Source organism: Sphaerodactylus townsendi, linkage group LG04 (assembly GCF_021028975.2).
Source record: "Sphaerodactylus townsendi isolate TG3544 linkage group LG04, MPM_Stown_v2.3, whole genome shotgun sequence".
NCBI lineage: Eukaryota > Metazoa > Chordata > Lepidosauria > Squamata > Sphaerodactylidae > Sphaerodactylus > Sphaerodactylus townsendi.
In genome coordinates this window covers 86,623,162-86,641,610 of record NC_059428.1, presented here as the reverse complement: position 1 = coordinate 86,641,610, position 18,449 = coordinate 86,623,162, and the positions used below count along the sequence as shown (strand labels likewise).

General features: G+C 38.5%; 1 protein-coding gene across 4 annotated transcripts in view; it reads left to right on the top strand.

Annotated features, from left to right (window-relative positions):
• The window catches only part of FRMPD4 (FERM and PDZ domain containing 4), a 263,554-nt gene that overhangs the window by 102,194 nt on the left and 142,911 nt on the right, over nt 1-18,449 (top strand). The window lies entirely within an intron of this gene.

Here is an 18,449-nt window from a genome sequence, read left to right as displayed (position 1 = left end):
CTTGTAGATACCACCTAAATCTTGGCTGAGTATTTTGAAAAGGGTATTCATGTAGCAATATTAGAGAAATATAGCAAAGCTTAATGATCTTTTTATAGCTTTCAAGCAAGTGTGACAGAATAACTAGGCTTTAAATTTTGTTGAATTAATGGGGAAAGAAAATATCCTTTTTGATATGACTGTGCATTTGAGATGCATGATATCAGTGAGGCATTGCTTTGTAATAGGTTGTCATCCTTCAATACTGGGCAACGTATAACTAGCCTTCTGTGCCTCAGAAGCAGGATATCCTTGATAGCATTGTAGTGCTGGTGATTCATTCTGTGATGCAAATGAGGAATTAGGTGTTTCAGAGATACAACTCCACAGAAACTTTTGATGAGTTTCTTGGTGCTGATTCTCAGTGAACTGATTCTGAAGCTGCAGAACTTGATGATGAAAATTCACTTCCTGTAGGGGACAAAGTGTCTCAGATCAACAAACAAATGTGTGTGTATACACACCCTATCTCCCTTACTAATGAGTTTCCCTAATGAAAAAAAATGTGTTCCGCACCGAGAGGCAGTTGACTAATGTATTTGAAAGAGCAACTGGACAAATGTGTAATGAGCATCATCCTAAAATCATCCTTACACATCTTCAGAAATTGAGTTCAGTTTGTCTACAACCTGAGTCACATGCATAATAAATCTGCATTTTGACTAACTGATCTTATTCTACAGAAGTATTATAATCTAACCTAGGTGTAGAATGCAACAAAATAGTTTACATGTAATAGGGGTAGCATCTCAGAGTGATTTATAATAATCCAGAAGTCCTGTTTTCTGTCTTTAACAGTAACAAAGACTATTCATATGCCATACGCTGTACAATTTCATTTCTTTTTTTAAAAAATGCTTGTGTTGTGCTACACCTGGGGCAGTGGCATCAGGTTCCTGCCATTATATTAAAGCCACCAATTCAAATAGATTAAAGCATGTGCATCTAGCAAAGAAATTCTATTCAGTGTGTGTCTGGTATATTTTCAGAATGAATTGTTTTCTTGCATGGCAAAAGATTGTATGAGCTACAGTCTTGCAAAACAGTCTTGTAGGATTTCTGAGACTGGGTTTCTATTTTTGGAGCTTTAGGTTGCTGTGAGTGAGCTGGCTCATATTCCACTAAGGCTCCTGTGAGGAAAGAGAAAGAGAGGCAAAACATCTAGCAATAAATTAAAGGGTGAGGAATTAGATTAGTACTTCCATTCAAATGCTCCAGCCTGCTATTTTTTATTTTCTTCTGGTGCAGTAGAGACTGGCAAAGATTTCTCTTAAAATGTTGTGGTTATTCATAGACAAGCAGTAGGAAAGATTCCAAATTCTCCCATTATATTAGGGAGTTCTGATGATTGATCTTTTGAACCTCTATGTTCTTGCAAATGAAATATGCCATTGGTAAGGCAGGTAACATCTTAAACATTGTACTAATACATGGTTTATTAAAAAATTGGCAAATTAATGTAGAAATTATTGTTCAACATTGAAGCAGCGTCAAGCTCTTTGGTTTTAGTGAAAAACCAAGCACATGCTTAAATCTTTGCCACTTACATCAGTGGCATTTTAAAGAATTTACATTTGCTTGGATTATCCCATATATATATATTTCCTCCATGATGGTCCTTGCAAAAATTATAGGTAAAAAGGACAGAACTGTCCATACATTCTGAATTGCTAAGATAGAAGTGAAATCTTTGGCTTTTCCTGGAATTTTGTTTGCTAGTTTCTCATTTTCCCATTTATTAGATCTGAATCTGAATTCTTTAAAAGTCTGAACATCATCTTTCCAACTTTAGGCCTCTCAACTACCAGTTATTTTGAAGAGTATGGAAGCTGAGAATTCAGAAATTTAGAAGAAAAAAGTACAGTGAGAAGTTCACCTTCATTAAATGTGTATTTACCTTCTACAGAGCTTAATTTACCTCTTAATTAAATTGAAAGGTTTTTTTTTTCTTGTAGCAGAGATGTTAATGGATTATTATATACATTTTGGGAGCACTGACAAAATCAAGCCACCATCATATTTTATGCAGATCATAGTTTACACACTACTCATATATACTGAAAGTGAACTTGCATAGTTTTAACTGTTTGGTTTAACTGTTTTAACTGTTTTGAATATCATGTTTTGGAGTGACATGTGGGGCATTACATGGTGATGGAGGCAGGAGTGGAATTAATTTGGGATTACTTGGCAATTTACCTGGTATTATAGGAACTGCAGCTTTGTACTATTGGAAATAGTGACAGTCTAGAAGACTTTCAAGCTTGCTTAATTTACCAGGTTATCTTAGTTCTAGTGTATACTCTGGGAAGTGCAGGAGCTGCCCGCCAATCTAAAGGGGCAGCAAGGCCTCGTCGACTACTAAACACAGGTGTAAAGAAGATTACCCATGGGTGGGTGCAGTGGTGGTATTCAAATAATTTAACAACCGGTTCCGGTGGTTGGATTCAAATAATTTAACAACTGGTTGTTTACAAGCACCATTTTAACAACCGGTTCTGCCAAAGTGGTGCAAACCTCCTGAATCCCACCACTAGGTAGGTGCATGTAGAGCTGTGATGAGGCATGCAGAATTGGTTAGCACCACTTCCCACTTGATCACTCAACAGTCCCTACAGAAAACCTGGTCATGTGTATGTTGCTGCTGCTACCCCATGCTAATAACCCCATGTATCTGTTGTCACAGGCTACTAGAGCGGTTAAGGCAAGGATCCCCTTCACCCTACTCTCCATGCCTGATGTCTCACTGTGAGATTTCTATCATATTGTTTTAGCAGTATTCCTGTGCTTTCCTAGAGTGTATGATTAGCAGTAACATGAATACTGCGCTGTTATATAGTATGAATATGCAGTGATGCAGTGGCACTGGTTTGTACTCTGTCTGGTCTGGTTGTCAAAGTCATAGGAACCCTACATGAATTAAAGTTTGGCAATTCAATTGTTCTATGATGCTGTCAGAACTCTTTCCACTTTTGATCCTGAAGTGAACTGCAGAAGCATGCCAAATGACTTCCTTTGAACCAGTTGTGTTACAAAAGCCTTTTCTTGTTTAATGTTCATTAAACATTAATTTAAAAGAGAATAACCTGCCATTGCGGAATTGACACAATGAATCACCAAGCAGCAGATGCAGTGAAATTCTCCCATGATCACTGCTTAAAGTACATGGACATGGGCTGTGAATATGTAGTGTGATCTAGAAGCAGGCCAAAAAAAAAGAGAGAGAGAGTAAAGCACACTGAAGCATAAGCAGATCAAATACTTCAAGTATGCTGTGGGTCCGTGTGCTAGTCATTCTAAGTGCATTTATATGTATATCTGGGGTTTTTCCTGTTCATTTCACTGGGTGGTTTTAGCATGGGGCTGATTAGGAGACCTTACGTACTAAGCCTGTGCATTTCTACTGAACTGCGGATCCAAACAGAGAGCCTTCATTATTAAATGTGGTGCTTGCAGTCTCAGGTAGACGATTATAACATGAGTGTGTATTATGGACTTAGCTTTTGCAGACTACAGTTACTACTGTCATTTATATTATTTTATGCTTGATGGACCCTAGACTTCCTTTTGCATTTCTCCAAGTAGTGATTATAACTCACCTGTTTCATTTGTGTTGCATATTCTCACTGGCCTACTTGTATAGCATACAGTGCTTTTCCTTTTGACGCTGTTGTTCTGGATTCTGCTCTTCCTTATTTATGGCACGTCCTTATCCATATCATTTTTTTTCTCTTTGCACAGACATCACTTCTGAATAGGATGCAGGCAGTGGTATCAGCATCACCTGTTGAAATTAACAGACCAAAGTTCAACAGGATTTTAAAAGTTCTAGGTTCTGTATGTGAAGGGGGCACCTGTGTACATTGGGTAGGATGACATTATCCTGATGTTGTTGCATATTGATTGGCACAGTGGTGACATGGTATTGCTGGTGGAGGCATGGGTTCTACAGATGTTATAGAAGCGTCTGTCAGATTAGCATTCAAACACTAAATGCCAAAAGATATCATAATTAGATTTGCCTACAAGAGAACACATGGCTTGTCTTAAGGAAACAACATGAAGTTCCCTTGGTTTGTCAAATATGTTGCTGAGAAAAAGAGGCAACTTCAATTTTCTTAGACAGATTTTGATAAGTAAAGAAATAAAATATTACTGGAAAATCCCATTTGCATTAGAGGTCATTCTACCAATGGGGAGGGAAATGATTAAGACAATAAATCAAGCAAAGCAATTATCTAAACATTTAACAGGGAAATAAGTTTTTGAAGATTCTAGAAGTGGCATAGATAAGAAGCATCTCACAAACTCAAAATAAACCTCTCCTGAATCTAAGGAAGAGGATAAGCTCAGACCTTTGAAAGACAAACTGGGCCAAGCTGCAACTCTTTAAACAGGCTAATAAAATGAAAATTGTATCTATCAATGTTAACGGCCCAAATTCTCCTTCCAAAAAAACAAAGATATTCAATCAGCCCCGAAAGCAAGAAGCAGATATTATATGTATACTAGAAACCCATATAAAATCAAGACAAGAACATTTACTGGAACTTCTGGAAGGTGTTAGGTCCTGCCTTCATTCACTGAAGGGAGCAAATAGCTGGCTAAACTGTAGACTTGATCTAATTGTGGTCTCCTCAATTTTTTTTGACAGGGGGACTAATTTGGATTTTTTTTGACCCACTAGCTCTGGTAAAAGCTACTATCAGTGACTGCATGCATGCCTTTTTAGCAGAAAAGACTACCTCTTCACCCGCCCCCCCCTTTTCTTTTAAGTTTCCTACTTTTGTTTTCTTCTGTTTAAGTTTTCTTTTCAGATTGCAGTAAAAAAAATACTTTGAGCCCTGAAGGACTTCTTTTTTATTTATTTTTTTAAAAGATGCCTCTACCAAGAAAGGAAGAGAAGCTGTTGTTGGAACTTTATTAATTGGATTTTAAGATTCCTAGCCTTAAAACATTCACGATGGATGGCTGGTTAAAAAGCTGATTTATCCTCCCTTAATGAGGATGTGGACTTCCTCTCAGTTGTGAGAAGCTGTTGGATATTAATACACATTGAAACATTAAGGATTACCAAAGATTAATCTTTAGATGCGTCTTAAAAATGAAGACTTTATGATACAAGTATGTTGTTAGGTATTGTTCTGTTAAATTTATTATAACTAATTATAACTAAACTGAAAAATGCAAAAAATTGAGATTTTTTGAAACAAAGACATTTTGTACACACAAATAAATCAAGAAGGTTGTTAGCTCTCTATTTAAGGTAGGAAATAAAGAGAGGAAATAAAAATTACTCATGTGGAGAAAGAAATACAAAAGCAATTTGTCCAGTTTTATACAGGCTTGTATTAAAAAGGCACTTCAGATAAATCAGTTATAAAAGATTATATTATGAAAATACCTGTTGAAAAATTTACAATACAGAGAAATTTTGAACAAAAATATTATAATCCAAGAATTATCTCAAGCTGTGAATGGACTGAAAAAAGGGACACATAGCCTTACAGCAGAATACTATAAATGTTTAGAAGAAAAGCTGATTTTATCTCTACAAGAAGTGATGAACAAAATAAGAGAAAGAATTACTACCAACATGGCAAGAAGCACACATTGCATTGATTCACAAAGAAGGAAACAACCCAGAATCATCACAGTCATATAGACCTATATCGCTGCTGAATGTTTTATGGCAATTATGGTGACCTGATTAAAAAGGTGTATAAATAAACTAATCCACAAAGTCCAGACAGGGTTCGTACCAAAAAACATACATGAAAGATAATGTACTATTTGTAATTGATGCTATGGAATTTATGAAAGAAAGAAAGAAAGAAAGAAAGAAAGAAAGAAAGAAAGAAAGAAAGAAAGAAAGAAAGAAAGAAAGAAAGAAAGAAAGAAAGAAAGAAAGAAAGAAAGAAGCATTTGATAATGTCTCCTGGACATTTATTTTGAAGTATTTGGAAAGCTTAGTTTGGCTCAAGATTTTTTAACTAGATACAAGCAGCATGCAAGGGCATTAAGAAGTGGTGTTCTTACAGAGGAATTACAAATTGAAAAAGGAGTCAAGGTTGTCCATTATCTCCATTGCTGTTCATTCTTGGATTAGACGTTTTGGCAACAAAGATTAGAAAAGATCAAAAAAAATTAAAGTCTTGAGTGTTGATGGAGAAGAATATAAGATGAAAAGCTGTTATTACTAAAAATTACCAGTCCGTGGGTTGGCCTTAGTTAGTATTTTAATAGGAGACACCAAAGAATACTAGGGTCATTATGTAGAGGAATGCAATGGCAAACTGCCTCTGTAAGTATCTTGCCTTGAAACCCTACTTGGTTGCTACAAGTTGGTAGTGACTTGAAAGCACTTTACATGCCCACTGATAGAGGATTCAAGATGGCGCCTGGAGCAGACTGGTAGTTCGGAGCTCTGGTGGTTAGTAATTTTTTTTAGGACCTAGGAGGGGTAGAAGTGTGTGTGTTTTTCACTACTTTGAGGTTTTTTCCTTGTTACTAGTACCTTTTTTCAATTAGACTGAGTTAAAAATGGATCAGTTTACTCCGCATCTGAGTTCATCTGCAGTCGGCATGCACCTTTGTTCCAGCAAGCAGCATTCTTCTGAGCTGAGAAGTGCTTCTGAGATTCCTGGGCATATTGGATGCACACACCCCCAGCAACACCTGGCTGAGATCCCTAGACAACAACCAGTGGGGTTGACCCGAGCAGTGCTGCGGTTTATGGGCAGTGCTGGCAACTTGCTGAGGTGGGGTGCTTTTGCGGCAATGCTGGAGGTTCTCAGGCAGTGGTGGGGGCCTGTGGCAGGGCCCCCCGTACAACACATAAGAGACTCATACTCAGCAGTTGAGGCTGGGCACACCCAGCAGAAGCATGGCGATGGTGATGGGCCCTGTGGCAGGAGACTCTCATTCCCACTTGGCAGCCGAGACTCACACTTCCACTTGATAGACTTTCACTTGGTGACCGAGGCTGGGCATTGCCCAGCAGAAGCATGGCAGTGGTGTGGACACTGTTCTCTGGTTAGCTTTTAGGGTTGGTATAATGGGAGGTTTTCCCCTCCTGTTATGATGATAGTATTAAGGCTGTTTTAGGTAGTTTAGTAGTTTAGGTGGTGAAATTGTTATATTGTTGGCAATTTTATAGGTAGTGTTACATATTGGATTGATGAAATGCTGTTTAGATTAGTTATTGTCTTTAATTTACTATGCTGCCATTGCAATTAATTGTATATCTGTTTAGTCCTAGGTTGTGTTTTGTAAATTGATTGTAGAATAGAAAGTCGCCATCTGAGTTTACTCACATTGTTAGTCATGATGTTATATCTACTGTTATTTTTGTTGTTTATTTTTGATGTTATATCATTGTTTTTGATATTGTAATCTGTTATGCTATTGTGCTGTTATGTTATGATATTACACTGTAATGAAGTGTTATTATGTTGATTATGTCATGATTACTGATATTTTGATATTTGAGATATTATGGTTATTGATGTTGTTGTTGGTATTACGATTATTGTTGCTATTATGCTAACTGATGTTGCCGTTATGTTGTACACCATCCTGAGCTTTTTAGGGGAAGGCGGTATATAAATAAAATTTCCATTCCATTCCACACGAGTGCTATAAGAACAACTGGTAAGAGTTGAAAGGATTGAAAGGAGATGTCACTGTTCGTCCAAGTCTTCCACAAAAATTAATCACAAGAATTCTTTAATGCAAATACACATATCTATGCACAATAAGCAAGGGCCATTGTTTATATATTAGAAGGTCATAATTATGAAAGTTATCCCAAGAATGTGAAAAAGGGGTTTCATTGAGTTACAGGGCAAGTGGGAGCTGTGGTGTTAAAATACTTTTGTGTGGCTGTACAGTGCACTTTGGCAACACATTCTCTTCACATCTTAAAAACTGTGGTCCCAGATGCTGCTGCTGGCTGTTTGTTTCATGTGTACCAATTTTTGCTGTCCCTGGGGAGCAGAAATACCGTTTGTGTGTAATTTACATTCCACTCCATCTGCACTCAATTCTTAGAGTGTACAGCAATGAAGAAAAGCCAGGTAGTGAAAGATGATCTGTAGCTGAATGGGTGACTATACAATAGATCTTTTATGCTAGAGTAATTGCACATGTTTTACTTCGGCGGTTTTCTTCTTGGTAGATCTGTCCCTTTTGTTTTGCTTACGTATTTGAATAGCTTCCCTTTTCAGCAATTCTGCCTTAACAAAGATTCTGTGAACCTGACTAATAGAAATGCTGATGAAATTCTGTGCATCTGAATTTCTGCCTGTATCTTGGTCATGCTGAATTATATGGGGTTGTTTCAGGTTGACACAATCCATTATCAGTTTGCCTGTTTTCCCATTATTGATTCAAACAGAAAAGGATGTATGTGCCATATGCCCCCAATTTCAGTTCCTTCTTTTCAGTTCCATTTCCTCCATCCATGTTATTGATGTGTATAAGTACTTGTGTGCTTTTACAACTTTTATGACAACTCAAAACATGCACCTATTGCAGATTCTCATGTCAAGTGTGCATAGCTTTGAATATGGCTAATTGAAAACAAAAAGGGAAAAGCAACACATGCATGGGATCACTAGTCCAAGCTAACTTTAGTCATGTACTTTATACAATGAAATTGTGTGTGGGCGAGCTGCAAGCAGAGGAGACCAAATGGCTGGCGACACAGAGAATCTCTGTAGCAGCACAAAATGGTGAGCACAATAAATTGAAACTGACAAGTTCTGTCAGATGATAATGGGAAAAAACTATTTTGACTTAAAATGCTTTATTTTCCCACACTGTGCAGAAGAAGAAAGCCAAACTGTTCTTTTTAAAATGTCTACAAAATGTTTTAAATATTCTGTGTGCAATGGGCCTATGATATAAAATAACATCTAGGATACAGCTGGTAGATTTCATTGGTGAGGTAGTAGAAAGGATAAACCCAAAAGATCTTAACAAATCAAAAACACGTTGTAGCAGATGAGCAGAAAATAGGGAGATAAAGAAAACTTATAGTTAGTATTTCAAAATTAACATGAAATTAAGAGTAGAGAAAAGCAGATAATAAATACTACTACCTGGGAATTCCTCAGAAATAAAAATGAAGGGATCAGATCACAAAGAAGAGAAACAACCAGAAGGAGAAAAAGAGAGGTTGATGAGAACATTGGGTGGGGAAAACAAAGACAAATTCAGAAATAATCTCTTGTTCCAATTAAATTATCCTCCTGAAGAAATGTAATACTGTTGTAAACATCTACATACCTTTCCCCTAACTGTGGGAAAAAATATGAATGAAATTGACTGTAATTCATTTATTGAATCGAGTACTACTTTGAAAAACCATATGTTCAAGAACTGGTTGGATGGTCAAGGAGATATGGCATGAAATTAATACAGTACAGCGCAGTTCACATACAACTTTATCAACTATCTATGAGTTGGAATGTCTTAAAAATAGTGGAATGACTGTCTAAACACATAATATGTTTATTTACTACTCATTTTGCTCCTGTAGCTTTGCTTTTGAAGAGCTTAAAGACAAGTGAACCTCTGTAGTTTCTCTGAACAAGGCATAACATTTTGTGATTCACTGAAGTCATTATGTGATTATGTTTAGGATGGCACTGTTAAGTTACCTAACTGACTACTTTTTAATTAGTGTAGCATAGGGGAATGCTGGAATAACTGCAAGATTTTAAAATGGCAATGGCATTTTTTGTGGGGGACCTGGTTTGGCCTACAGTAAACATCTCTGCTAACCAGAAATTTCTCTTTGTGGCTTGTGTCTGATGGTGATTGGCTGGGAGTGCTCTCCTGATCCTTTAAAGGATCCCAGTAGAAGTCAGAAATGTAATTGACCGGGAAATCAGGAAAATCAAAGAAAAACATTTGTCTGTTTAGTGCAATATTGTCCTACTCTGACTGTTCATTGTTTTTGAGAGTCTCAAACAGAGCACAGTCTTTCCGAGTATTTTGAAATCATTTCACTGAGCGTACTAGAGATTGACCCTAAAACTGTGTACATGCAAAGAATGTGCCCATGGCCTTTATTTAAGTATTGTGTGAAATGTGTATTGGACATTAGAACTGTTTACACACTGCATTTACTTGGAAAAATGGAATGCCGAGTCATTGTTTCCACTCCTGATGTAATATGTAAATTGAGAGTGTTGTATTGAGATCCATGAATTTCATCAGGTTGAGAGCATACATATCTTGTTTGACATCAACAAGTCCCATGTTAGAGGTGAAGATTGATTCAAAGGAGTCATTTATACATGTTTCGGCAGATATCAACAAATTGATAAACAGAGGAGGCTATGTCCATGCAATATGGGTCAGGTGGAGACACTCGATCATACCCTCTTTCATTGTGTAAGGTTTGCAAAAATCAGAATGTCACAATCTGCACTTATCCCATTTCTGTATAACAATCTAACTGATGCTCTTAAGATACCTATGCTTTTGAACAACATGGATCCCACAGTGTGTGAGAATGTAGCAAAATTTCTGCTAACAATAATAGACGTAAGTCTAGATGAATACCAACCAATGTCTATGTATTATGACCACATATAGCCAGCAGTAATTTTGCTAGCTTCTGTCAGTATCCGATGACGTTTAAGTGAGTTAACTTAGCTGAAGGAATGTCCTATAGTTACAGAAGGACCATGTATATATTTTAGTATTTAGTATTTTAGTACCAGTGTCTATAATTGTGAGCAATAATGGGCAAATTTTGTATGCTGATTTTGTATGTTTATTTTATGCCAATAAAGGCTTGTGACTGACTATACATGTTTTTCTTTTTTTACAGCATATGAACCTCGTAACCTTGTTTCAAACATTTAATTCTTTCCTATTGAAATAAAAAGTACATTTGATTTCACATTTGCATGATATTCCTTCAATTACAATTCAATAGAATAATGTTAGGCTAGTTTGTGTATGATTAAACACATAATGCACAGGTGTTTTTTAAAGGAGTGAGATAGTGGTAATATGTTTTATTGGTCTTCCATTAGATTCTGCTGAATTATAGATTCCTTCAGGAAAAAAGCACCTTTTGAATTACATTGTTGAAAAAGCTATATGGTAAAGAAAAAAGTAAAGACTATAAGAATGCAAATAACTTGTGGTGAATATCAGCATCTAATGACTATATTCCCTGGATACTTTATTTTGGAGCTTTATAAGCAATGGATGTCTTTTGAACTTTTGAAACTGTATTCTAAAAACAGGACATGCATTTAATAAAGACATGTTATAGTGCATAACTATCATGAAAGCAAGCCTGGGAGAGCCACGCTTGTTTCAGTAAAACCTGGGTTCTTTTTTCCAATAACTCCAACCAGCTGAGGTCTCAACGATTTTTATTGAAAAACAGAAATCAAAGAAATAAAACATGATTGCGGTTAAGGGATTGCTTAGGTGGTCATGTCCCTTTTGGTTCTTTGTCCCCGTTCCGGGAACCCATGGCCCAGAGATGCTTCTCTGACCAGGTCTCAAGATGGAATTCTAAAACCTTTGTTTTCCACTTCTCAGGAAAATTCTGTTCAGGCCATGAGGTAACTTAGGCCTTTGAAGTTTCATCCTAGCACCTCTGCATAGTTTCCTGTCCTCCCTCCAGGAGATCAAAAGGCAAAGATGCTTTTCACAGTCATGTGTGATTTTGCTAGTTTTACAGTACTATTCCATCACAATAACATTTAAAATCGCCACATTGCATTATTAAGGAATGGATTGGAAGAATTATTTATGCAGACAAATGGAGCTGGCAGTACTTTGTGTTCAAAACCGTCCTTGAATCTTTTAACTTTTGCATAGACAACTACCTGTGCCTCATCCAAAGGAAAGAATGAGATGATATTGCTATAAAAACAACAATTAATCACTGTGTTCTGTTCTATTTTCCAAGGACTCAATGACAGATTAAATTTTAGAAGATTATAATAATGGATTACGGCAACAGGGGTGGGCAACTATTAGTTTGCTGAAGCTGAGAAAGTGACAGATGATAAGCTATAAAATGACACAGCATAATGAATCATATGAGAGTTTTCTTTCCAGTGCTAGTGGAAGTCATTATTGTCCACACAGAGGTGATCTGTATATTTGCTTGATTTTTTGTTTACCCTCTGGAAAATAATTTGTTCTTTTTAACCTAACACACATTGGACACATTGCATAAAATTAGTAGGAATTCAAGATCAAATTGCAACCAGTGTTATCAGGTATTATCTATCATAGCAATATTCTTGTAGAACACTGCAATTTCAGATTTCAGGATGGGTTACTGCAATCATATATTACATGTTGTTGGTTATATTGCCACAAAATAAATTACCTTTATTCATTCCTGTTCCTTTGGAAGCACAGGTTGCTCTGCGATCTCTCTGACTCTATGATGTCATATTACATATTTTGCATTGTCATATTACATATTTTGCATTGCACATGTACAGTAGTTACTAAAATGTGACTAGGTAGTGCCAGATAATTTCCTTTGATCTCCAGTTTACATGTACAGTAGTTACTACCAGCATTCCCCTTAGAATAGAGTCCATCAACTTTTCTTTTTATTATTTATTTTGGCAGGCTACATTTTCCAAAATCACTAATGCTCCATCTTATGGACTGGTTATTAAATGTTTTATTGCTTCAGAGCAGTAGATTCTGAATTGTAAAGTATTTTTTAGGGCTATTTTGTAAAGTCTGTGGTAAAGGTTTTTTTTAAAGGACCTAAAATAGAAACTGTCTAATAATGGAACAGTCCTGGGCAGCTTGGTGGGGTGGGACCAAGTAGTGCCCGGCTGTGGCCTCCATTGGGCCTGGCAGAACGGGGCTGGGCTGAGGGGCCCCATTAGGCTGGTCCTTCAGTCTTTGCTGGCTGAAGGAACAGCCTGGTGGGGCCAAGGCCTACTTAGGGGGAAAGGGGGTGGGGTGTGGGGGGTGATTTTGCACCCCTCCCCCATGGATGCCATCCCAATCTTACTATTGTTTTGTGAACCATTTTGATTAGTTGCAACAGCTAGTGTTAAGAAAAAGCACCAATGTTTGGTAGTATTCTATTTCTATAATATCCAAAACATAATTACCCTTAGAATAGAGTCCATCAACTTTTCTTTTTATTATTTCCTTTGGCAGGCTACATTTTCCAAAATGACTAATGCTCTATCTTATGGACTGGTTATTAAATGTTTTATTGCTTCAAAGCGATAGATTCTGAATTGTAAAGTATTTTTTTATAAGGACTATTTTTTAAAGTTCATGGTAAAGCTTTTTTTAAAGGACCTAAAAATAAACTGTTTAATAAAAAAGGACATGGCCCACCCACGCTAGTGGAGGGAAGTGAGAGAGGGGGAGGGGTGGCATGCAAGGGGAGGGAGGGAGGGGTGGCATGCAAGGGGGAGTGGGAGGGGAGGGAGCCTGGCATCTGGACATAGTCCACCCACCCTAATGTAGGGAGGGGGAGGGGAGGGAGTGGGGGTGGCATGCAAGGGGAGGGAGGGAGGGAGCCCGGCATACTAGCAGGGGGAGGGAAGGGAGGGGAGGGAAGGGGGTGGCATGCAAGGGAGGAGAGGGTGGGAGAGGACAGAGGGGTGTCATGCAAGGGAGAGAGGGGAGGGAGCCTGGCATCTGGACATAGCCCAGCCACCCTAGTGGAGGGAGATTGAGGGGGAGGGGAGGGAGTGGGGGTGGCATGCAAGGGAGGGGAGAGACTGAGGGGTGGCATGCAAGGGAGGGGAGGGAGGGTGCCCGGCATCTGGACATGGCTCACCCATCCTAGCAGAGGGAGGGGGAGGGAAGGGAGGGGAGGGGAAGGGGTTCCATGCAAGGGAAGGGAGGGAGGGGAAGGAGTGAAGGGTGGCATGCAAGAAATACATGTGTGCAGTTAAAACACATATGTCCAAACTGTGTAAGAATCACCTGTTGAGGTTTTCTGTTTCAAGTCACATTTTGAGATAAAGGCAGTTTCAGTTTGAATCATATTTCCTGTTTCTACACTAGACAGCCACTCAGGACAAACTCCAAGAATAGAATTACAGATATTCCATGCAGTGGCAAAGCAGAGTCATGCTTCTATCCAAGATGAAGAATTTAGGAATGTGTGAATATAGTGGACCCTTTTGGTTCAGTATGATTGAGAAAGTCATTTTTATTTCTTCTGTTTTCTTTGGCAGATTTCCTATTGGTTTGTTTGTCTCTTGTGTGCCATTTTAATCCTATTTTTACTTGTCATTTTTACTCAATTTACTAAGTCACTCAGAAGCAACTTCTCAAAATACAGGTATCAATTTTATAATAATATTGATAGAATTTTTTGTTGACATTTCAGGCAAATTATGTCTATTGTTTCAGCAAAAGGGGGGAATGTTGACTTTCAAATCAGAGTTTAATATTTAAAAAATATTCCTAAATCATTTGTAGAATAGTAGTTATTGTGGAATTTAAAACACCAAATACTTGTATTACAGGCTTTCCAGGCTGTGTGGCTGTGGTCTGGTAACTTGTACTCCTAACATTTTGCCCGCATCTGTGGCTAGCATCATCAGAAGCATTTTCAGAGGCATCTCCACACTGTGCCATGGAGAGAAAGACATCTTACTGTGACATGCCTCTGAAGATGCCAGTCACAGACATTAGAAGCTAAAACCACTAGACCGCAGCCACACAGCCCAGAAAACCCACAATGGTCAGTTGATTCCTGCCATGAAAGCTTTTTACACTACTTTTATGAATATGTTAAAAGACTCAGGTTGAAGACTTGTGCACTAGGAGAAAGGTACATCAAACACTGTGGGACTTACCTCTGAGGAGACTTGAATAGAAATATGCAGACATTGCAATGGATTATTGTTATAATTTACTGGTTTTAAGAATTCTATCTATGGTTGTCTCTCTGAGCCATAGGAGATCTGAGCATTTCCCACTGTCCTCTCAGGGAGGCATGATCAAATTTCTTGTTGATGTTGGAATATTATGAGGTTTTTAGGAACTGTGTTTTAGACGCCAGCTGCTGGGGCTGTTTCTGCTCCATGTGGAGATTGGGTGGGCCACATGGAGTCTGAGTGCAGGACCAGGCAGTGCAGTTCAAGTGCAGATTGAGTGCAGGCCCAACCAAGGTGAGGGCCAGCTGGCCAGAGTGAGGCTAGCTTTAAACTGCAAGTGTGACGGACTACCCCACATTGAAGGGTTGGTGTGTTTGTTAAGGAACAGATTAGCAGGCCTTAGCAACAACAAGGAAGTTTAAAGCATGCTCCTTATATAGAGTTTCCACCTGATTGGCTGACAGAGGCACAGTTGCCTAGAGCCTCAGTTAGGGGGAGCTAGAAGTGCTGGATATATAAAAGCAGGAAGAAGCCTGTTAGAGGGGAGTTGCGGAATGGAGAGTCTGGAAAGCAGAGCAAGAGTCGGTGTGACTCAAAGAGATCCCTGTCAATTCCTCAGAGTCAGTCAAATGTGTTAGTGTCTAAGGGCAAAGAGAGCCAGAGACAAAGGGGGATAAGGCAAAGGGGGCCTGTATCCTCAAAGATCTCAGACTGAGGGGAGACTGCCTTGTTTACACAACAGGCTAGAGGCCTGGTTGTTGGGAAACAGGAGGGCTTGTAACTGAAACAACCAAACAAACTACTAGCTCTGTAACCATTAAATACCTGCCTAAAGTAACACTTGAGTGCCTCTCTGAATCATCCTGAGAAGAAAAGTTTATAAAATAAAATCTTGTTTTTGTGTTTTAAACTTTCAAGAGCCTCTCTTGAAGTTCCAGTTATTTTGCTTCAGTTAACTGTGGCAGCATTTGGTATCTATAGTTTAGTGTTCCCTGACAGGATTTTCTCTTTAAGAGGCCTGTGCGTGCATGAGTTGAGGGGAGTGCCTTAGGCCAACAAATTCAACTACTCTACTAACCACCTTCAGCAACAGGCTTCCTTCCTTTTTTGGGGTCACTGTCTTCCCTCAGGGAGTGGGTGCTGTTACAGCAGGCTTCCAGATGGACCCGGGTTTCCAGATGGACCCAGCCAGCTGAGGCCAGTATCAAATGGGCTACATGGAGATCAGGGCAGGGGCAGCTGGTCCTGCACTTGAACTCCACATGCAGTTTGGGGCAGGGCCAGCTGCACCCCACAGGGGGGCACAGCACCTGGAGTGATCTCTGAGTACTGTTTTAGTAAGCTATGCCTCTGCCTGTACCTGTCCCTCTTAGGCTTTTTAACTGGTTAAAACTGCTTGGAGTTACCTCTGTAGTAATGGCCTCTGAACATATCTATCAATTTATGCTAGCTATAACCTTGTCCCTTCTGAAGTCCATCCTTGCAATGCAAGGCTGGCAAAAGCTGCTTCATGATTCCCAGTGAGTGGAAGGTTTTGCAAAAGCTAAGCAAATGTGAAATTCTCTATGGATGTGTCAAATAGTTAACAGAAGCTACAAGGTGAATTAACATTTCATTTTGAAAGATTAGCCAGGTTGGTCTTTCAGTAGAACAGATAGATTTGAGTCCAGTAAACATTAGAAACCAACAAGATTTTCAGGATTTCAGGCTTCCAAGGGTCAGCCCAAATGAATGAAAGTTATTGATTTGTCATTTACCATTTTAGACACTATTACAAATGTGGAAAATATGAAAACTTTATGCAGATACAAGATTATTGTAATAAAACTGGTGGAACATATCACTAGTTATTCTTTTCCATTTAAAACTGGTTTGCGAAAATTACTTAAATGTGTTGTACACCTATCCATAAAACACACAGTTGTTTTCTGTAGCCCTCCCTCATGTAACTTAGCTACATGTTTTTCAAACTGGAGAAATTTAATGGTGTTACTGATACTTTTAGGCTGGGGTTTGCTTGGGTTTGAAACAGGATTGATAGCTTGGCCAGTCATTCAAATTCTGTTTGCTTAGTATGCAGAAGGAATTTTAGTGACATAATGTGTAGCTTATTTGGCCATATTAAAAGAAATGAGGATAGCGTTTAGTAGCTGTATACTTCTGAATTTGCACTTGACAGTGGACAGAATTTTATCCAATGACCTATATCAACATTTTAAACAGTAAACTATATGCATTTCCCCAAATCAATAGTTGAAACAAAGTACCGGTATCCTAAATAACTACAAAGAATCCACAAAAGCTAGGATGAATCTGTAGTCTGCATTTGAAAAATCTGCTCGATAGCCTACATTGCAATTTCTCCATATTTTAAGCTACAAATTGACATTCATATCCTGGTAACTTAATCCATTAAGATCAAATGTAATAATGCAAAATATAGGCTTCTGAATTCAGCAATGATTTCAGTAGAGCTCTGCCCTTTCAGAACTTTATTTAAATACAAATTGTAGAATCACAGCCCACTGATCTAAATACAAATATATTCGCTGTCTCTTTTCTTCTTAAAGTATGCTAGGTAAGTAGCTAATTTAATTCATTAGCCAGTGTCCTTATGGCTGGAGAGTTGTAGATAAATGAAAATGTGACAAGTAGTGGTATTTATCTGACATTGTCTGGTGGTTGACAAAACTATTCTGTGTGGTATATCAGGCCCAGAATGTGTGACTGACCCAAGGTTTTTCAATAAACTTAAGTGATAGACAGGGTATTCAAACCATATTTTAAACACAATACATATTTCCTGATCTGAAACAGTTCCTTAGAACCACTGTTTTTCCACTGGGGTAAGTTTACCTATATCAGTAAGTTTATCTCATCAGGGCAAGTAACAGTTCCCTGGGACCATTTCAAGTAAGGAAAATGGCAGGTGGGGAGGCTTAAATGTCCCTTCTCAAGCAACCCTGAAAATTGTTGAAAAAATATTTGGGAGCACTGAACATGGAACTCGCAACTAATGTTATTTTGGCCCTGTCAATATGTGCAACAATCCAATGGCATTCTTTCTCCTCCTCCTGACACTCAGGCCAAAATGTTCCTCTCCAGCCATCTCAGCATGCTACAAATACTAAGCCTACTACTATTTATATGAAGAAGAAGAGTTTGAATTTATACCCCACCCTTCTCTCCTGTAAGGAGACTCAGTGGCTTACAAGTTCTTCTCCCCACAACAGACACCTTGTGAGGTAGGCAGGGCTGAGAGAGTTCTGAATGAACTGTGACTAGCCCAAGGTCACTCAGCAAAATGTAGGAGTGCAGAAACACATCTGGTTCACCAGATATGTCTCCACCACTCAGATGGAGGAGTGGGGAATCAAACCCAGTTCTCCAGATTAGAATCCACCTGCTCTTAACCACTACACCACACTGGCTCAGGTTGATGGAGAAGTAAACTAAAAACTTGGTTTTGCTTCATTGCAGCTCATTAAAGCGTTTGATCTGAATGTGTAAACAAATGAAAGGCTGAAGTGAATCATGAAGTTCTTATCC